Raw genomic sequence first — 23,243 nt, forward strand, 5'->3', positions numbered from 1 at the left:
GGGTATATACAGCACAGCCCGCACAGGGGTATATAGAGCACAGCCCGCACAGGGGTATATAGAGCACAGCCCGCACAGGGGTATATACAGCAGAGCCCGCACAGGGGTATATACAGCACAGCCGGCACAGGGGTATATACAGCACAGCCGGCACAGGGGTATATACAGCACAGCCCGCACAGTGGTATATACAGCAGAGCCAGCACAGGGGTATATAGAGCACAGCCCGCACAGGGGTATATACAGCACAGCCCGCACAGGGGTATATACAGCACAGCCCGCACAGGGGTATATACAGCAGAGCCCGCACAGGGGTATATAGAGCACAGCCAGCACAGGGGTATATAGAGCACAGCCAGCACAGGGGTATATAGAGCACAGCCCGCACAGGGGTATATACAGCACAGCCCGCACAGGGGTATATACAGCACAGCCCGCACAGGGGTATATACAGCAAAGCCCGCACAGGGGTATATACAGCAGAGCCCGCACAGGGGTATATACAGCACAGCCAGCACAGGGGTATATACAGCACAGCCGGCACAGGGGTATATAGAGCACAGCCAGCACAGGGGTATATAGAGCACAGCCCGCACAGGGGTATATAGAGCACAGCCCGCACAGGGGTATATACAGCAGAGCCCGCACAGGGGTATATACAGCAGAGCCCGCACAGGGGTATATAGAGCACAGCCCGCACAGGGGTATATAGAGCACAGCCCGCACAGGGGTATATAGAGCACAGCCCGCACAGGGGTATATACAGCAGAGCCCACACAGGGGTATATACAGCAGAGCCCGCACAGGGGTATATGCAGCACAGCCAGCACAGGGGTATATAGAGCACAGCCAGCACAGGGGTATATAGAGCACAGCCAGCACAGGGGTATATAGAGCACAGCCCGCATCTCATCTCCCCCCCCCCCCCCGATAATGGCCCCACAGTCCGGTGAAAAAGAAAAAAAAAAACTCTCCTCACCTTTCCTTTTGCCCGCGCTGCTCCTGGCGGCTGCAGTCTGCCCAGGACACTGCAGGTGCGCGATGATATGACATCATCGCGCACCCGCAGTGTACTGTCAGAGGCAGAGCGGGGAATGATGGGAGAGGGAGCGTCAGGTGACGCTCTCCTCCATCATTGCATTGAACTATACCGGTGTCATAGACGCCGGTATAGTTAAATGCGGCGGCGGCGGCGGCGGCGGCGGCGGCGGGGGGGGGAGGAACAGTGCAGCGGCCCACTACTGGCATCGGCTCTTCTGGCATTTGCCAGAAGTGCCCGATGTCCAGCCCGGCCCTGCCCTGACCTGCCGGCCCGGGGCCCCTGACCTGCGGGGCCCGGTCGCAATGGCGACCGCTGCGACCGCGGTCGTTACGCCCCTGGGACTGGGGTAAAGTTATAGTTCTTCATTCAGTTTGGGACATCTGGAAAAATAATTGTCTGGAGAAGATAAAATGAGCCCTACCATGAGTTCTGTGTCAGGCTATCAGTAAAGTATCTCTATTGTATAAAATGGTGGAGGGCATTTTTTTGATAATTCACACAAATCAAATTGCAAATTGTTTGAATTCACCACGTCCAAAAAATTTCCCATAATTCTTCATGAACTCGATTTGCATGAAATCGATTAGCTCATCTCTAGCACAAATAATTCCTGTGTTATACTACCAAAGTAAGACCATATCATTATATACAAATAATATGTGACTGATGCCTTTGTTTTGTGTTTTTATGCATCCAGTTTGTGCCTCTTGGGTTTGGCCTTACCTTTAGTTAATTATTTACTTTTTGGGATGGTGATAACATGTACTATTCCGCATATTTTGAAAACACATCCTTATTAACTTGGTAAGAATCCAGATATAATGATACTGTTACATTGCCCTGGATTTCTGGCTCAGATTAAATCCTAGAAGAAATGATATTGGCAATATATCAGTCCCTACCTTGTTTACAAGCATTACTTTTCATAGACAGGTTGGATGAGAAATAACAATAATGAGGCTCAGCCTGGGGATTATTCCTTTGTCATCCTGAAAGTCACAGCAAACTATCAGTGACCAAGCATGGTGCGGCAAGAATTCCCCTAAGTCCGGAGTAACGCCTTCATCATTCATGGTATAAAACTTTCTTTAGATACTTATTGTCACTGTCCCTCTTGGATTCATGGACTTTGTGGATATATGCCAAGGCAGGAACAGACCTGAAATCATCTGGGTACTATTAAAACTCTTACTTCATTCCTCACACTGTAGCTCAATTCTTATGTACTAGATGGTGGCCCGATTCTAACGCATCGGGTATTCTAGAATATGCATGTCCACGTAGTATATTGCCCAGTTACGTAGTATATTGCCCAGTCACGTAGTATATTGCCCAGCCACGTAGTATATTGCCCAGTCACGTAGTATATTGCCCAGTCACGTAGTATATTGCCCAGCCACGTAGTATTTAGTATATTGCCCATCGACGTAGTATATTGGCCAGCGACGTAGTATGGTGCTCAGCGCTGTAGTATATTGCCCAGTTACGTAGTATATTGCCCAGCGACGTAGTATATTGCCCAGTCACGTAGTATATTGCCCAGTTACGTAGTATATTGCTCAGTGACGCAGTATACAGCACAGAGCCACGTAGTATATTGCCCAGGGACGTAGTATATTGCCCAGGGACGTAGTATATTGCCCAGTTACGTAGTATATTGCCCAGTGACGTAGTATACAGCACAGAACCACGTAGTATATTGCACAGCAAAGTAGTATAGAGCACAGAGCCACGTAGTATATTAGTCAGTCACGTAGTATATTGCCCTGCCACGTTTGTCACAGGTTAAAAAATAAAAAATAAACATATACTCACCTTTCCGAGGGCCCCTTGTAGTCCACGGCAGCTTCCGGTCCCAGGGTTGGTCTGAGCGTAGGTCCTGTGATGACGTCACGGTCACATGACCATGTAGCGGTCACATGACCGTGACGTCACGTCAGGTCCTTGCCGCGCAGGCGCGCAGGACTTGTGATGACGTCGTGGTCACATGACCGTGACGTCATGGCAGGTCCTGCTGCCATACCATCTTTGCCACCGAAAGCTGCAACGGAAGATGGTGGGCGGTGCGAGCGGCTCAGCGGACTACAGAGGGTGAGTATAGCAGTTTTTTATTTTTTTATTTATTATTTTTAACATTACATTTTGTACTATTGATGCCGCATAGGCAGCGTCAATAGTATAAAGTTGGGGACACACAGGGTTAATAGCGGCGGTAACGGAGTGCGTTACCCGCGGCATAACGCGGTCCGTTACCGCCGGCATTAACCCTGTGTGAGCGGTGTTTGCGGGTGCCGGGCAGTGACTGCGGGGAGTAAGGAGCGGCCATTCTTTTTCTGGACTGTGCGCGTCGCTGATTGGTCGCGGCAGCCATGACAGGCAGCTGCCGAGACCAATCAGCGAACGAATAACCGTGACAGAAGGACAGAAAGACGGAAGTACCCTTAGGCAATTATATAGTAGATTAACTGTGATCTAATTAACAATTTATGCTGTGTTACATTGAACGTCTCTCCAGAGATGCTCAATTGGGTTTAGGTCCGGGCTCTGGCTGGGCCAGTCAAGAATTGTCACAGACTTGTTCTGAAGCCACTCCTTCATTATTTTAGCTGTGTGCTTAGGGTCATTGTCTTGTTGGAAGGTGAACCTTCGGCCAAGTCTGAGGTCCAGAGCACTCTGGAAGAGGTTTTAATCCAGGATATATCTGTACTTGGCCACATTCATGTTTCCTTTAATGGCAACCAGTCGTCCTGTCTTGCAGCTGAAAAACACCCCCATAGCATGATGCTGCCACCACCATGTTTCACTGTTGGGATTGTGTTGGGCAGGCGATGAGCAGTGCCTGGTTTTCTACACACATACCGCTTAGAATTATTACCAAAAGGTCTATCTTCGTCTCATCAGACCAGAGAATCCTATTTCTCATAGTCTGGGAGTCCTTCATGTGTTTTTTTAGCAAACTCTATAAGGGCTTTCATATGTCTTGCACTGAGGAGAGGCTTCCATCAGGCCACTCTGACTGGTGTAGGCCCAACTGGTGGAGGGCGGCAGTGATAGTTGACTTTGTGGAACTTTCTCCCATCTCCCTACTACATCTCTGGAGCTCAGTCACAGTGATCTTGGGGTTCTTCTTTACCTCTCTCACCAAGGCTTTTCTCCCACAATTGCTCAGTTTGGCAGGTCTAGGAATACTTCTGGTGGTCCCAAACTTCTTCTGTTTAAGGATTATGGAGGTCACTGTGCTATTAGGAACCTTGAGTACTGCAGAAATTATGTTGTAACCTTGGCCAGATCTGTGTCTGCAACAATTCTATCTCTGAGCTCCTTGGCCAGTTCCTTTGACCTCATGATTCTCATTTGGTCTGACATGCACTGTGAGCTGTGAGGTCTTATATAGATAGGTGTGTGCCTTTCCAAATCAAATCCTATCAGTTCAATTAAACACAGCTGGACTCCAATGAAGGAGTAGAACCATCTCAAGGAGGATCACAAGGAAATGGACAACACATGACTTAAATATGTTAAATATGTGTGTCTGAGCAAAGGGTCTGAATACTTGTGATATTTCAGTTTTTCTTTTCTAATAAATTTGCAAAAATTTCTACATTTCTGTTTTTTTCAGTCAAGATGGGGTGCAGAGTGTATATTAATGTGAAAAAATGAACTTTTTAGAATTTACCAAATGGCTGCAATGAAAGAAAGAGTGAAAAATGTAAAGGGGTCTGACTACTTTCCGTACCCACTGTACCTTGTGATCATTGCTTCAGACATTTTCTATCGTACTGCTTGCACGGGTGGAAAGTGAGATTTTTGGGATCTACATGTATCTAAATGAGATTGTTTAAGCTGCATATAACTACCTATCTACGGACACCCAGTTGAGATATGAGCAGCATCTTGTTGGAAGTTTTGCTAGCAGTATGAGAATGTGACCTGGATTGGTAAAGAGGGATGCCTTTTTTTCTGCAAGGCTTTTTTAAATTTTGCTGTGTTTTTGCTTTTGATTTTAGTGTAGGGACTCACAAGACAGTGGACCCTTGGAGTAGGTCGAGCTTCCGTATTTAGGCCAAACTATAGACCAATAACTCATGCAAATTATTTATAATTTTCTGTACTTTTTTAATTTATATGCAGGATGTTGCCAGGCCAACCCATATTGGCCTTGTAAACTATGCTGCTTGTCACTGTGGGGTGCACTTATGAAATGCTAGGCAGCCCCCTGATCTAGTCGTATTGGCATCTAATAGTTTGTAAGACAACCTGTGAGTGACCAGTGCCCTATACAAGTCTTCTATGCATGCAATTTTTATACTATGCAATCACTCCTCTCCATGAATTGGTAGGTTTGTGAGCAGTTGTTTCATCAGATTTTCGTTCCTGTGTTCCAAAAATTGGAACAGGATCCTCAGTTTACACAGAACATTATGTTCAATGATAAGGCAAACTTTTTTGGGTGGGTCATTTATATAGATACACCTAAATAACATGGGAATGGTGACAGTTTTCTTGACTAGGGTGTCTTGCATTGAAGTCAACTGCAATGGCCCGGGTACTGCATTCACCAGACATCAACAAAATTTATATCCGCTCCTCCTGTGTTAATCTCTGTGACATGTCAATGGCTGTAAACAAAGATAATCTTGTAAATAACTAATGAAAGATTAAAGTTACATTAAAACCAAGCACACCATTGTTTTTCTTGTGAAATTCTAAATAAGTTTGATGTGTCGCATGACCCTCTTCCCATTGGAAAAAATAAAGTTGGATCCAAAATGGCCAACTTCAAATTGGCCGCCGTGGTCACCACCCATCTCGAAAGTTTCCCCCCCCCCATATACTAATGTGCCACAAACAGGAAGTTGATATCACCAACCATTTCCATTTTATTTAGGTGTATGCTTATACATGGCCCACCCTGTATTCCGTAATTTCAGGGAAAATAGTGTCCTCCCATCCCCATGGATAATGCAACTCATACTATGATAGGTGAAAAAATAAGTACATTTCAGCCCCCCCTGAGATGTAATTCCAGGCACAAGAAGGAGCACGACGTCCTCACTGCTGCACAGCGCCCAAGACAATAGGAAAAATAGAAATGGATGCAGCTCACTCACAGGGCTTATTTAAAAATCAGCAAACTTTTATTGGGTTATCCTTTAAAAATGGAAGATTGTAAATAGACATCTCAGATGGCACAGCAATGACAGGGGGTGGTGTGTAATAAGGCCATACACGTTCGAGCAACACGGCTCTTGAACACTGGTTACAAAGTAAAATAGAAGTAAGGAAACACAAAACACATGGGGAGGTATAAGGATATCATCAATAACAAGGGAACAAGGTGCACAATTGCAAGCAGCACAATGAGCAATTAGAAAACAAGTAAAGATATGATGCAAAAAATGCAAAATATACTCAGTATGTGTCAGAAATATATATAAACATATGCAGTATATATGTATATATATATATATATATATATATATATATATATATATATATATATATATACATAATTTGATCTGGAAAAAGAATCATCAAAAAGGGAAATGATGATAACCTGTAATGCATCAATATCGATGTTCGCAGTGTAAAACAACCATTTTTCCTATTAACTCATACTATGATAGCATTGTGTAAGTAGCGATAGTGATTCCTTTTGATATATTTCTGTAAAGGTTAAGGTGAACTAGATATCTTAAAGTCAGTTGCTCAAGAATATTGATTTTGTATTTTGCAGATTTTGTAGTAGTATGAAAATAATTGATTTTTATAAAGGTGAATTTCCTACTTTAGTTAAACATTTTACCCAAACTCGGCTATGTTGAAAGCAAAAGAGAACATCTTTTGTTTTTGGTCACTCATATACTAAACAGGTAAAACCAGCCTAAATTACAGGAAGAAAAACCACATGATCCTTTAAAGCTAACATTCCAGATTCATACAGTATATGATTTATTGCCTATGGTTGCCTGCAGGACCACAAAATGGATTCACCTACAATACAGGCCACTACCATGAGTCATAATAATGTGTAAACATTTACGAAGCCTACATTTATATAGAAGAACTAAAAAGTTATGATCTGATTAGGCATAAGAAAAACTTATAATTAAAACATAGATATGACTGAAAAAAATGGTAATGTTTGATGTGGTTAAATAAAATAAAGTTATCGTTAAAGGCAAGTCAGGCAGATAATGAGCCCTCATGTATCATCTCTGCACACTACATCAATAAGAGAATATTATGATTTGGATTTTAATGAATTCATATTCCATATACTTTATGTCACAGTAACAAGATGAAAAGATACTGGTTCATTTTGGTAAGAAAGGCTTATAAGAGAAGAATGCATCTTTTGATATTTTACTCGCTGGTTTCACCAATTTTTACCAAAAACTTTGTTTTTAGTGAATACATTTGTGTGAATCTCAATTCTTAAAAGCTTGTTAAGACCAGGAGAATACACATAGGAGAGGGGAAAAAGAAAGAGAAGCTCATTGACCATAGGAACTAGCACTTTACTAGAGAGAGAGAGGACCCTGGTGATGACCATAAGAGCTTACACTCAACAGGAGAGAGAGACTAAGGCTACGTTCACATTTGCGGTCAGCGCCGCAGCGTCGGGCGCCGCAGCGGCGCCGCATGCGTCATGCGCCCCTATATTTAACATGGGGGCGCATGGACATGCGTTGTGCTGCGTTTTGCGCCGCATGGCCGCAAGCGTTGGACGCAAGAAACGCATCAAGTTGCATTTTTTTTGCGTCCAACTTTCGGCCAAAAACGACGCATGCGGCGCAAAACGCAGCGTTTTAGCGTGCGTTTTGCCGCGTTTTTGTTTGCGTTGTGCACTGCGGCGCCGACGCTGCGGCGCACAACGCAAATGTGAACGTAGCCTTACCCATATACGATGGACCTTGGAGCAAAATTTGGACATGTGCCCCTTTTAGTAACACTGTCACTTATCCTGGTGTAATGTCACCATCCTGGCTCCTTCCAATAATATATCTTCTCCAACCCGGACCCTATAATTCTTATTTGTCCCACAATCCGGTGCCCTTTCCAGTAATAATATCCCTATCCTGATGTAATATCGCCATCCTAGCCTCCAGAAATATATGTCCCCCATCGTGGCCTTTTCCAGTAATATATGTCCTCCATCTTTGGCACCATTACGGTTTCTTCTGATGGGCCCACCCTGTAATAATGCTCCTTGTTCTGCCGCTGTTCTCTGACACATGCAAAAAAAACCCCAAAAAACGATTTTTCTCACCTTCCGCTGCTCCTACGTCCTCTTCTATATCCAGCGTAGAGACAGACAGCTGACTTCTGCATGCCTGAAAAGGGTGACACATCACGTCACTACAATGTATTGGGTGTGACTTGCACACCGACGACAGTTGTTGGCCTCTGATTGGTCAGTGGCATGTATAGCGTTGCGGGGACCCAGCATGTCTCTACACTGCAATACAGTTGAGTTAAATATGCAACGCACATCCAGCTAAAAAAGACATAAACAGGCCCCCCTCCCTCACGAGCCCGGTCGCTATTGCACCCTGTGTGACTGCGATCATTATGCCTCTGACACCCATTGACTCTGGAAATGGAAAACGACTTTACCATACAAACTGTGCTCCACTGGAAGCCGCTAATCGTGATAGTGGTTGCTACAGAGGAGGAGCTGGGAAGATATATAAACAAATTTCCATTACTTCACTGGCTTTTTATGGTCTGATAAAATATGCAAAAGTTTGTATGCCCTCCCCGTGTTTGCATGGGTTTCCTCTGGCACTCGGTTACCTCTCACACTCCAAAAACCTACTGATAGGGAATCTAGATTGTGAGTCCCAAAGGGGACAGTGATGATAATGTGTGCAAAGTGCTGTGAAATTAATTGCGCTATATAAGTGAGTAAAATAAATAAACTTTCCAATTTATATTAGAATGTGAAAAGACAATGTATCTTCACCCTGGGATCACAGTCCTATAAATCCGCCTACATTCTCATGCCTCAATGCTAGCACAGATACAGTAGTAGCGAGAAAGCACTGTCAGCACTCTGCATCAGACCAATTAACCCATAAAATGCTACAATCAATAGCGATCACGACATGTCAGGGTATGTTCCCACGGTCAGCCGGCTTTTGAACGCAGGTGATTCTGCATGTGTTCATTGAACCATGCGGAATCACCGCGCCCAATACATTGTATGGGGACATATATCTTGCGGAGACTGAGTGTCTCTGCAAGATACATTGACATGCTGTGGTCTGCAAAGATGCGCCGCATGTGGGTATACGCAGGGAAGCCACGGGAACCGGTGCACGCATAGTGGAGATGGGATTTCTTCAAATCCCATCCACTATGCTGTAACATCTGGAAGCTGCGGGTTGGACGCTGCGGATGTACTCAGCAACCAACCAGCAGTGTTTACTGACCATGGGAACATACCCTTAGGAATAGGACCAAGTTAGATCTCTTACTCTGTCACTCCATCAGCTCCACACAATGCAGTCGCAAGGAACCAATCTGTATTGTGGCAACCAGAGGCCTAACAATGGGCTCCTCATCTGCCATAGATCAAAACCTAATTGAAACGTATTTATTAAGCTGCCTGTCAGTTTAAGGCTGCATTCATACATCTGTGTGAAATGTCCGTGGAGCACCCGCCAGGGCCTAGAGGTACTCAGTACCGGGTCCAGTGGTCATTAAAGGGAATGTCACGGTGGCAGCAACCCAGTCCGTGGCCCTGAGCATCCAATAGAAGGGGATTTGAAATGGGAAACAAAGTTTGCTCGTGACGCCACCTGTGGTATTCGGTCAGAGGTGACCGACGCAGCTTAAAGGGGTCCACTGGGGTGATGTTATGGCAGCAGGGATGGTATGGTTTCCCACAGGTGAAGCTGGGTTCTCAGGGCTCCCGTTGAAATAGGGACAGATGGTAGATGGTGTACAAAGAAATAGAGGACACAAAGTTGCAGTCTCTTTACCTCTTTACTGGTGCAAGGCAGCCACAGTCAAGGGTACCGGATCACAGGTGCTGGTGTGGTCCAGCCGGCTTGGAAGCGATTTGGGAATCCCACTAGACAGGTGGGGTTGGAAGCCTTCCTCTCTGCGCTGTGGTGTAGTCCCTTGCTGCCTTAGTGTAATGACCAGAGGTCCGAATGAGATCCAGTGAGTCACAAACCAAGACTAAGGCAGAAATCTCCAACAGTGGTTTACTCAAAGGCAGAATAAGTAAGGTAATATGAGGAATACTCAGGCAGAAGCACCCAAAAGATACACTAATTCAGCAGCAGCTGAAATCACTGTGCCACTCCAAGGTCTCCTGAGAACTGTATACTCCAACAGGCTAATAATCAATTTACCTCACAGAACAACTCAATACAAGAACAAGCGTAAATTGAATGTAGTGTTATAAAGAGGAGCCCCTGGAATGACACACTGAGTATAACTTACACACATCTAATATGCGATACACCTCTAAAGTAACGATTAAACACTCTGCAAAGGGATACCCGGGTATCTATGACTATGGTACCGTTAACCTAAGATGAGTCTTCTCTCAGGCAGGATTTCACACAGGCTGCAGCCAGTCCAAGTCTTCAGCGCCAATATGTTACAGCACGCTTCTCCGGCTTGTCGGCCGATGCCGAGCCCAAACGCCGGGGACTTAGTTTAGTGGCCCAAAGAAGTTGTCTCTCCTCCTGTAGTTCCTAGAAATGCTCTTACAACAATCAGTCCGTCTTTATATCAGCAGTCTGTCCATACTTGTTTCTCAACTCAATGCACCGGGACTCCACAGACTCTCAAATACGTACAGGGTTTTCAGTAAAGTCTCAGTTTTCCAAAATAAAGGTTAACTGTTTCCAGAAAAACGTTAGCAACAAAAACAAGTCTCTCACAGTGTTGTTTCCTCTCGAAGCTTTTCTCCAACACACTGGCAGCAAATTCACACAGTCTCTTTCTATCACACTGCTGCTTCCTCCTCTCTTCCCGCCTTTTCTTCTCTGCCACCACTTCCTTATCTGACACTTTACACACCCGACATCAGACCCCACCCACCAGCACACATAGTCTCCGGGGGCCTGGCAGTGTCTGTCCTTTGCTGCAGCAGGCAAAAACCACAGGGTCCTAGTGCCCTCTCAGTGGGACTACAGTTCACCCTCTTACATGCCACCCCACTAGAGGTTGGCGTCCTCGACATACCTTCCCACTCAAATTCATCCTGAGCATATCGCTGAGGTGGTATTCCAGCCGTAGATCGTGTAGTTCTCCTGAGTCCTACATCAATAGGTGCAACCCTAGAGGGAGCTAAAGTCACTTCCGTGGTCGTGTTAGCGGGCGCAAGTGGAGTTGCCTCCTTCTGCGGTTCGATGTTCCGTGATACAGCGTCAGGACCAAGCAGTCGATCTGATGCGCTCTCCTCAACAGCATCCTCCACATCCTCAACATTCTCATCATACAAGACCAGATTGGTCAGAGGGGGCAAATAAGCAGGTGCAGGAACAAGCACACCATCAAACTCAAGATCATTCAGAGTTCCCGCCCCTTGGGACACGGCCTCCGACTCTGGGGGAATAGGCGCCAAATCTTCAAACCAGCATCGTTGTAGCATGTTACGGTGTAAATTACGGGTTGGCCCCCCTGTCCCCACCGGCTCGACCTCGTACACTGGAATCTCAGAATTCACCTGTTTTTTTTATCAGATACGGTATCGCCTCCCATCGGTCACTCAGCTTTCCTGACCGTCGTTTTGTCCTCACCAACACTCTGTCTCCCAGAGAGAACAACTCTGTTTGTACGGGTCGCGTGTCCCTATGGACCACCTGGCGAAGGCGGTCGCCCACCACCTGATGCACCACCCTCAACCGCCGCCTATGCTCTCGTACCCACTCGGATGCAGTCCGAAGGGGGGCGGAGGAGGGATCCGGCATGATCAAATCCTCAATGTCTCGGCCAGGTCTACCAAACATCAACATGTGGGGTGAGTAACCAGTAGTACTGTGCACCCTGTTATTGTAAGCCCACATCAATTCGGGGAGATACTCAGGACAGCGTGTCTGTTGCTGACCCTCTAAGGACCTCAACATTTGCAACAAGGTCCGATTAAAACGCTCACACGCCCCGTTACCCTGAGGGTGGTAAGGTGTTGTTCTTGACTGCTCGATACCATAGAGCTGGTGCAACTCCCTCATCAGCGTCCCCTGAAAGCAGGCCCCTTGATCTGAATGTACTCTCTGCGGACACCCGAACACTTGGAAGAAATGTCGACACATGGCCTCAGCCGCCGACTTGGCCGTCTGATCTCTTGTCGGCACCGCTACAGCATACTTGGTAAAGTGATCTGTCATCACCAGGCAATTAGAGTACCCTATCAAAACGTAGTCAATCATGAGTAGCTCCAGTGGAGCTGAAGTCTTAATAGACTGTGTGGGAGCCCGCTGTTCAGGGCTTTTGTTGAGCCCACAAATTCGGCATTTCCGACACGCGTCGGCCACCATCCCTCCCAACTCAGGGCAATAGAGGACTCGCTGCAACCACTGAAGTGTCTTTTCACTTCCAAAATGGGCCCCCTTCTCATGCGCCTCACGAGCAACCACGGGACCCATCCCCACAGGAATTATCAGTTGGTACCGATGCTGCAGCTCAGATGGCAGGTACACCTTACGATAGAAAAGACCTTGTTCCACACACAATTTATCCCATTGTCGAAGGAGTTTCATTCCTTCCATGGACAACTGAGCCTTGTCCTCTGCACTGGGCCAGACCTTGTTTTGTACCCAACGACGCACAAGTGCAACGTCCGGACACTCATCCTAGACTTTTGTCCAATCTGAGGATGTTTTACCCAGGACACAGGGCATTCCGGTGGCCACCCCACTTGAGTGTACCACACTTTGGAAGATAGGTATCTGCCCCAAAGCTGGAGTTTCAGTGTCCTCAAGTTGCTCGTCAACATCTTCCCCTGATGACCCAAGGGGCACTCTTGACAATGCATCTGCATTGCCGTTTTCTCGGCCAGAGCGGAATTTAATGCAGTAATTGAACTTGGCCAGTCTGGCGACCCACCGCTGCTCCAACGCTCCCAGCTTCGCATTCTCTAAGTGAGCTAGCGGGTAGTGTTGAGCATTCCGATACCGCAAGTATCGGGTATTGGCTGATACTTGCGGGTATCGGAATTCCGATACCGAGATCCGATACTTTTGTGGTATCGGGTATCGGTATCGAAACAACATTAATGTGTAAAATAAAGAATTAAAATAAAAAATATTGCTATACTCACCTCTCCGACGCAGCCTGGACCTCACCGAGGGACCCGGCAGCGTTCTTTGCTTAAAATGCGCGCTTTTCCTTCCTTCCGTGACGTCACGGCTTCTGATTGGTCGCGTGCCGCCCATGTGGCCACGACGCGACCAATCACAGCAAGCCGTGACGTAATTTTCAGGTCCTTCTAGGCATTCAGTATTTTAAAATTACGTTCCGGCTTTGTGATTGGTCGCGTCGCGGTCACATGGGCGACGCGACCAATCACAAGCCGTGACGTCACGGGAGGCAGGAAACGCGCGCATTTTTAAAATTACGTCACGGCTTGTGATTGGTTGCGTGCCGCCCATGTGACCGCGACGCGACCAATCACAGCAAGCCGTGACGTAATTTCAGGTCCTGAATGCAGAAATAGGCATCAGGACCTGAAATTACGTCACGGCTTGCTGTGATTGGCGTGACGTAATTTTAAAAATGCGCGCGTTTCCTGCCTCCCGTGACGTCACGGCTTGTGATTGGTCGCGTCGCCCATGTGACCGCGACGCGACCAATCACAAAGCCGGAACGTAATTTTAAAATACTGAATGCCTAGAAGGACCTGAAAATTACGTCACGGCTTGCTGTGATTGGTCGCGTCGCGGCCACATGGGCGGCACGCGACCAATCAGAAGCCGTGACGTCACGGAAGGAAGGAAAAGCGCGCATTTTAAGCAAAGAACGCTGCCGGTTCCCTCGGTGAGGTCCAGGCTGCGTCGGAGAGGTGAGTATAGCAATATTTTTTATTTTAACTCTTTATTTTACACATTAATATGGTTCCCAGGGCCTGAAGGAGAGTTTCCTCTCCTTCAGACCCTGGGAACCATCAGGGATACCGTCCGATACTTGAGTCCCATTGACTTGTATTGGTATCGGGTATCGGTATCGGATTAGATCCGATACTTTGCCGGTATCGGCCGATACTTTCCGATACCGATACTTTCAAGTATCGGACGGTATCGCTCAACACTACTAGCGGGTTGTTATCTGTCATGACTAGCACCTCAGTTAGACCCCTGTTAGATACTCGGCGAAGCGTTCTGTCATTGCCCACACCAGGGCCAGTAATTCCAGTCGGAATGAGCTGTAATTGGCCGGATTTCGCTCGGAGTCTCTTAAAGACCTGCTGCCATAAGAAATCACTCGCTCTCGGCCATCCTGCACCTTTGCTAGTACTGCCCCCAACCCATGAAGACTACCATCGGTATACAACAAAAAAGGGGTGTCAAACCGGGCGTATGCCAGCAATGGGGCACTCGTGAGGGCGGTTTTCACTTCATCAAATGCCTTTTTCTGTAGGGGCCCCCATGGAATGGGGCGGTTTCGAGGACCCAGCGCTGTCCCTCTCAAAAGTTCGTTCAAGGGACCCACCACTTGTGAGAATTTAGGCACAAACCGCCGATAGTATCCTGCTAGGCCCAAGAAGGCCCGCACTTCTCGCAGGTCACAGGGAGGTGGCCACTCTTGTACCACCTTAATCTTACTGGCTATAGGTAGTACCCCGTCCGGGGTCACCAGGTGTCCCAAATACTCAATCTGGTTTCGTAACATTTGACATTTTTTTGGCTTTATTTTCAGGCCGTAGCTCCTGAGCCGCCGGAGAACTTGACGCAGCTTCTCCAGATGATCTTCAAACGAGGTTCCGAACACCACAATGTCATCTAGATATATTAGGACTGATTCAAAATTTAGATCGCCTAAGCAATGTTCCATCAGGCGTTGGAAGGTTCCCGGGGCAGTAGCGAGGCCAAAGGGCATCCGGTTGAACTCAAAGAGCCCCATTGGTAAGAGAAACGCCGTCTTGGCCCGATCTTTTTCAGCCATTGGGACCTGCCAGTACCCGCTTGCCAAATCCAACGTTGAGAAATACTTGGCCCGACCCAGGGCCGACAGGGATTCTTCAATACGGGGTAAAGGATATGCGTTCCGTACGGTGTGGGCATTCAATTTTCGATAGTCCACACAAAATCGGAGTGTCGCATCCTTCTTGCGGACCAAGACTACAGGGGCCGCCCAGGGACTCCGGCTCTCCCGGATCACTTGGTTGCCCAGCATACTGGCCACCATGCTCTTCACCTCTTGATAAAGCGCCGGAGGGATTTGACGATATCTTTCTTTAATGGGTGGAGTATCCCCCGTTGGAATCTAATGCTCAATCATCTGGGTACACCCGAAGTCCTCTCCATGTCGGGAAAAGGTCTCTTGATGCTCCCACAAAACTCTCTCCAACTGCTCCAACTGCACTGGGGTCAGCTTCTCCCGATCCACCCCCATCTGCTCCATGATCACATGACCATTCCATTCCTCAGTAGGAGGTTCAGTCCGGCCTACCTCGACCGCAAATGTCCAGGATGACTGTTGATCCGGTCGCAGTTCGAATCCTGCATTTTCTGGCACCTTCTCTGCCGGCACAAACAGTTCAGCCAGTATGGTCCCAGCGGGAATTGTAACAGCCTCATCTAAAACATTGATGCATCGGACCGGCACTCGTCCATTCTTCACAATCGCCAAAGACCAAGCCACATGTACTTTGGCAAATGAGGAACTCTCTTGGGCGGGCTCAAGTAGCACTTCAAGCCCATTCAATCTCTGTGCAGCTCCCACCGGCAGCATTAAGAGTTCCTCTTGTCTGGGTCCCAGCAGGATCGGGGCCCGTGATGGCACTCGGACCCGGCCCACCCGGCCACCTGGGACCGCACTTTTCAGCAAGTCGCAACTCAGCACTAGACGGTGTAAAATTCTCTGTGTGGGTCGGTGTCTTGTCGCCCGGGCCCAGTACCGGGGTCCTTCACTGGCATACATCTGGTGATTCAAGTCTCGCAGCACGTTCATTCCGAGCGTCACCTCCATTCCTCTTCTAGGGGGGTGATCCACCAGTACTACCCCTTTCTGCCCCAGCTCTTGACCAAACATTTTTACCTGCATCCACACGATCCCCTTGACTAACAGTTGACCATTATTTGTGGCGGTAAGTCGTATCACTCGGCCATCCTCTGGCATCACTAGTCAACTGAAGTATCTCTCATATACTTCTAGAGGCATTATAGTACATTCGGATCCCGTGTCAACCAAGCACCTCATCTTCCGCCCTTCAAACTCTGCTTCTATCACTGGACTACATGCAAACAAATCTTGCTCATCCCGTTGAGGGCTTTGTGCGGGTGGAGCTGCTGCTGCTTGCCCTCTCATGGCAGCGGCCGGAAGTTTAAAGCCGGCGACGGGGTTTCTGGAGCTGCAAGCGTCCAGCAGTAACGAGAGATGTGTCCCTGGCACCCACACTTCCAGCAGGTAATTGTTCCTCGTGGACAAGGGCTCGACTCATTCTGATAGGGCGACCTGGCCATCGGTGGGGTCACCGTTCCAGGGGGTGGGGCAGAAGGCCCCCGTGAGGGGGTATAGGCGGGACCAACTGTCAGTTGAGACAATTTCAGCTTCAACTCCTTTACCTCAGCACGCAAAGCTTGTACCACGCTTACCAGCCCCTCTCCCCCTGACCCCGATGACCCACCTTCCTCCAGCTGGGCACTGTTCACTGACCCCTCGGGCACATGGGCACATTTCTCTTCCCTTTCCACTGCAGCTCGGTAAATCTGCCAGAAAGATAATTCTGTTGCAGCCCGGGCCATTTCCAACAGTTTGTCTCGGAGAAGTCTATTGACTAACCCGGTGATGAATTGATCCCGGAGCAAGCGGTCTACCTCCCGGAACGCCCCCATGGCCCCCGGGTCTAGTCACTGCATCTCATTCAACGTCTCTTGCAAGATATTAGAGTACTGCATCAGGGACTCACACTCTCTTTGAGGACGATTAAAGAATAGGGACCGAAGCTGGGCCACACGCGCTCGGCCCCCCAAACTCCCCTCTAACAGTTCCAAAATCTTTTCTAACGTATCCCTCTCTGATTCTGGGCGCACCATCACCATACGCCTAATATCACCCTCCAGTGCATTTAATGCTAGCTCATCGCGTAACGCGGGGGTCAAATTACACATGCGCAGAATACTCTGGACCCTCTCGGCCCAATCTTGCAACGCCATATTGCGCCCATCGTATTTCGGCATGTGCTGAAGTAAAGCTCCTACAGGCACATACCCTCCCGGAGTCGCCGCGGCTGCCCGGGGAACCTCAACCCCCGAGGAGGATGCGGATACAGCGGGGTCGTTTCTACCCTCGCCTTCGTCCATGACAAACACTGGATCCTGCCGACTACGCCAAAAATGTAATGACCAGAGGTCCGAATGAGATCCAGTGAGTCACAAACCAAGACTAAGGCAGAAATCTCCAACAGTGGTTTACTCAAAGGCAGAATAAGTAAGGTAATATGAGGAATACTCAGGCAGAAGCACCCAAAAGATACACTAATTCAGCAGCAGCTGAAATCACTGTGCCACTCCAAGGTCTCCTGAGAACTGTATACTCCAACAGGCTAATAATCAATTTACCTCACAGAACAACTCAATACAAGAACAAGCGTAAATTGAATGTAGTGTTATAAAGAGGAGCCCCTGGAATGACACACTGAGTATAACTTACACACATCTAATATGCGATACACCTCTAAAGTAACGATTAAACACTCTGCAAAGGGATACCCGGGTATCTATGACTATGGTACCGTTAACCTAAGATGAGTCTTCTCTCAGGCAGGATTTCACACAGGCTGCAGCCAGTCCAAGTCTTCAGCGCCAATAAGTTACAGCACGCTTCTCCGGCTTGTCGGCCGATGCCGAGCCCAAACGCCGGGGACTTAGTTTAGTGGCCCAAAGAAGTTGTCTCTCCTCCTGTAGTTCCTAGAAATGCTCTTACAACAATCAGTCCATCTTTATATCAGCAGTCTGTCCATACTTGTTTCTCAACTCAATGCACCGGGACTCCACAGACTCTCAAATACGTACTGGGTTTTCAGTAAAGTCTCAGTTTTCCAAAATAAAGGTTAACTGTTTCCAGAAAAACGTTAGCAACAAAAACAAGTCTCTCACAGTGTTGTTTCCTCTCGAAGCTTTTCTCCAACACACTGGCAGCAAATTCACACAGTCTCTTTCTATCACACTGCTGCTTCCTCCTCTCTTCCCGCCTTTTCTTCTCTGCCACCACTTCCTTATCTGACACTTTACACACCCGACATCAGACCCCACCCACCAGCACACATAGTCTCCGGGGGCCTGGCAGTGTCTGTCCTTTGCTGCAGCAGGCAAAAACCACAGGGTCCTAGTGCCCTCTCAGTGGGACTACAGTTCACCCTCTTACATTAGGCCTCACTCATGGTCCTCACTCTCAATCTGTCCTCCTTTAGGTAGGACACTACCAGCATGGCAGGTAACACGAGCCTTTTTACAGAGTCTCTCAGATACTAATGACAGTCAACACTTTATTTGTGCAGCAAAATGAAAAGTGTAAAAAGTGGAAAGACGTGAATTTGAATTTGACTTTTTCTTCCCATAAAGAGGTAATAAGTGTTAGTTATCAGGCTGTAGAGATGTTGCAAACTTTAGGTACAAAAAAGTGTCATTTGAGGCTTATCTTGCAATTAGTCAGTGACTTGTGTTAAAGGCATTGTCCCAGATCAACAGATCTTGGAATAATAATAATTTCCACAATTGGATGTGGTTAAATAAAATGTTCCTGTGCTGAGATAATGTTATAAATGTGTTCTGTGTAATGGCTGTGTCTGACTGTACAGGAACATGGTCTGATCATACCACATCTCCTGGGCAGGGGAAGAAACAAAAGAGTATACAGAAAGGACAGCAGGGGATCACAAATGATTCTTTCTTTGAAGTAAAACATTTTTAAAAACAGGCAGGGAAATGTTTTACCTCACAAAAAGAATCAGCTGTGATCCTATGGTGTAATATCGGTATACTGTTTTGCTTACTCCCCTGCCCAGGAACTGTGCTATAATCAGATCACTTTCCTACATGGTCAGACACGGCCATCACACAGTACACAGTAGGGGCACATTTGTACATTATCTTAGCACAGGAACATTTTATATAACCCCTTTCTGCCATCAGATGTACTATCCAGTCCATGTGACCTGGGACTTAATTGCCATGGACGGGATAGTACGTCATACGCGATCAGCCATGCTGACGGGGAGAGCGCGGCCGATCGCGGCTGGGTGCCAAGTGTGGTCACGGACCGCTCCCAACACTTTAACCTCAGGAACACTGTGATCAAACAAGATCACAGCGTTCCAGTGGCATAGAGAAGCATCGCGCAGGGAGGGGGCTCCCTGCATGCTTCCCTGAGATCACATTGCGTTGTTTTGAGGTTCTCCCTGCCTGCAGACCCCCGGATCCAAGATGGCCGTGGGGTCCTTCCGGGTCCTGCCAGGAGATGGCTTGTCAGTGCCTGCTGAGAACAGGACCGGAGAAGCCTCCTTCACTGTCTGTCTGATCGCTGATCTGACACAGTGCTGTGCAAAGTGTCAGATCAGCGATCTGACTTTATAGAGTGATGTCCCACCCTGGGACAATGTAAAAAAGTAAAAAAAAAATATATCATACTGTGTAAAAATATATTTTTTTAAATTCCTGAATAAAGAAAAAAAAAAAAGGAAATATTGTTCCAATAAATATATTTCTTTATGGAAATAAAAATCCAAAACAATAAAAGTACACATGTTTAGTATCGCCGCGTCCCTAATGACCCAACCTAAAAACTGTCTAGTTAACTGACTAGTTAACCCCTTCAGTGAGCATGGTAAAAAAAGGGGGGGAAAACAATGCTTTATCATCATATCACAGAACAAAAAGTAGAATAACTCACGATCAAAAAGATGGATATAAATAACCATGGTACCACTGGAAAAATCATCTTGTCCCGCAAAAAAGGAGCCATGGTACAGTGTCATCAGAGAAATAATAAAAACGTTATAGCCCTCAGAATAAAGCGATGCAAAAATAATTATTTTTTATATAAAATAGTTTTTATAGTATAAAAGCGCCAAAACATTAAAAAAATATAAATGAGGTATCGCTGTAATCGTGCTATTCCGAAGAATAAACCTGCTTTATCAATTTTACCACACACGGAACGGTATAAACACCCTACCCAAAAGAAATTCATGAATTGTTGTTTTTTTGTTCATTCTGCCTCCCAAAAATCGTAATAAAAATCGTGATCTCAATTCCAGCTAATTTTGCATTGAAAAGTCAAACTGCGCTCCTTCCCTTCCGAGCTCTGCCATGCTCCCAAACAGTGGTTTACCCCCACATATTGGGTATCAGCGTACTCACGACAAATTGACAAACAACGTTTGTAGTCCAAATTCTCCTGTTACCCTTGAGAAAATAAAAAATTGAGGGCAAAAATATCATTTTTGTGAAAAAAATATGATTTTTTATTTTTATGGCTCTACATTATAAACTTCTGTGAAGCACTTGGGGGTTTAAAGTGCTCACGACACATATAGATAAGTTCCCTAAGGTGTCTACTTTTCAAAATACTGTCACTTGTGGGTGCTTCCACTGTTTAGGCACATCAGGGGCTCTCCAAACGCAACATGGTGTCCTGTTGTGAATTAGACTTTTTGGCTCCCTCTTGTGGTTACTAGTGATATGACTCTGGGATTGTCTTTCCTCAGTTTGGCACCCACCTGGGCCGTTAGTCCAGGGGTGTTGCTATATAAACTTCCTGGATCCTTAGTCCAGTGCCTGGCATCGTTGTAATCAGATCCTTTCCGTTTACTCCTGTCTGCTGTTCCTGGTTCGTGCAAAATTAAGCTAAGTCCTGCTTCTTTGTTTTTTGGTTATTTGCTTTGCTCGTATTTTTGTCCAGCTTGTACTAAATGTGATTCCTGACTTTGCTGGAAGCTCTAGGGGGCTGGTGTTCTCCCCCCGGGCCGTTAGACGGTTCGGGGGTTCTTGAATATCCAGCGTGGATATTTTGATAGGGTTTTTGCTGACCATATAAGTCATCTTACTATATTCTGCTATTAGCTAGTGGGCCTCTCTTTGCTAAATACCTAGCTCATTCTTACGTTTGTCTTTTCCTCTTACCTCACCGTTATTATTTGTTGGGGGCTTGTATCCAACTTTTGGGGTCTTTTCTCTGGAGGCAAGAAAGGTCTTTCTTTTCCCTTCTAGGGTTAGTTAGTTCTCCGGCTGGCGCGAGACGTCTAGAACCAACGTAGGCACGTTCCCCGGCTGCTGCTATTTGTGGTGCTAGGATTAGATATATGGTCAGCTCAGTTACCACTGCCCTATGTGCTGGTTTTTTGTGTTTGCAGACTTAGTAATTATTTCTGAGACCCTCTGCCATTGGGGTCATAACAGTATGCCAGGCCCACATTGAATGTTTAATGCATTGCAGAAGTGGGATAATAAGAAAGGAAATTCTGAGTTGTTTTTTTTCCTCTCTTCCTCCCCTTTACCTCTGAGTGGCTTGTGCTTGCTGCAGACATGAATGTCCAGACCTTGATTACAAGTGTAGACCAGCTTGCTGCTCGTGTGCAGGGCATACAAGATTTTGTTACCAGTAGTCCTATGTCTGAACCTAAAATACCTATTCCTGAACTGTTTTCTGGAGACCGTTTTAAGTTTAGGAATTTCAGGAATAATTGTAAATTGTTTCTATCTCTGAGACCCCGTTCATCTGGAGATTCAGCTCAGCAAGTTAAAATTGTTATCTCTTTTTTACGGGGCGACCCTCAGGATTGGGCTTTTCTCGCTAGCGCCAGGAGATCCGGCATTGGCAAATATTGATGCGTTTTTTCTGGCGCTCGGATTGCTTTACGAGGAACCCAATCTTGAAGTTCAGGCAGAAAAAGCCTTGCTGGCTATTTCTCAGGGCCAGGATGAAGCTGAAGTGTATAACCAAAAATTTCGGAAATGGTCCGTGCTTACTCAGTGGAATGAGTGTGCTCTGGCCGCAAATTTCAGAAATGGCCTTTCTGAAGCCATTAAGAATGTGATGGTGGGTTTCCCCATTCCTACAAGTCTGAATGATTCCATGGCGCTGGCTATTCAAATTGACCGGCGTTTGCGGGAGCGCAAAACCGCTAATCCTCTGGTGGTGTTGTCTGAACAAACACCTGATTTAATGCAATGTGATAGAATTCAGACTAGAAATGAGCGGAAAAATCATAGACGTCAGAATGGGTTGTGTTTTTACTGTGGTGATTCTACACATGTTATATCAGCATGCTCTAAACGCCTAACAAGGGTTGTTAGTCCTGTCGCCATTGGTAATTTGCAACCTAAATTTATTTTGTCTGTGACTTTAATTTGCTCATTGTCTTCTTACCCTGTTATGGCGTTTGTGGATTCAGGTGCTGCCCTGAGTCTTATGGATCTGTCATTTGCCAAGCGCTATGGTTTTGTTCTTGAACCGTTGGTAAATCCTATTCCTCTTAGAGGTATTGATGCTACGCCATTGGCGGAAAATAAACCGCAGTTTTGGACGCAGGTAACCATGTGCATGACTCCTGAACATCGGGAGGTGATTCGTTTTCTTGTTCTGCATAAAATGCATGATTTGGTCGTTTTGGGTCTGCCATGGTTACAGACCCACAATCCAGTCTTGGATTGGAAGGCAATGTCTGTGTCAAGTTGGGGCTGTCAGGGAATTCATGCTGATTCCCCGCCGGTGTCTATTGCTTCCTCTACTCCTTCGGAAGTTCCTGAGTATTTGTCTGATTATCAGGATGTATTCAGCGAGTCCAGGTCCAGTGCTCTGCCTCCTCATAGGGACTGTGACTGCGCCATAGATTTGATTCCAGGTAGTAAATTTCCTAAGGGAAGACTATTTAATCTGTCTGTACCTGAGCATGCCGCAATGCGTTCGTATATCAAGGAGTCTCTGGAGAAGGGGCATATCCGTCCATCCTCTTCCCCTCTTGGTGCGGGATTCTTTTTTGTGGCCAAGAAGGACGGATCTTTGAGACCTTGTATTG

The 23,243-nt window shown here is 46.7% G+C and overlaps 1 protein-coding gene across 1 annotated transcript in view; it reads left to right on the forward strand.

Moving 5' to 3' along the window:
• Positions 1-23,243, forward strand: part of LOC143815804 (contactin-associated protein-like 5) — a 1,144,596-nt gene that overhangs the window by 78,514 nt on the left and 1,042,839 nt on the right. The gene's annotated exons all lie outside the window — the stretch shown is intronic.

Source organism: Ranitomeya variabilis, chromosome 3 (genome assembly GCF_051348905.1).
Source record: "Ranitomeya variabilis isolate aRanVar5 chromosome 3, aRanVar5.hap1, whole genome shotgun sequence".
Taxonomy (NCBI): domain Eukaryota; kingdom Metazoa; phylum Chordata; class Amphibia; order Anura; family Dendrobatidae; genus Ranitomeya; species Ranitomeya variabilis.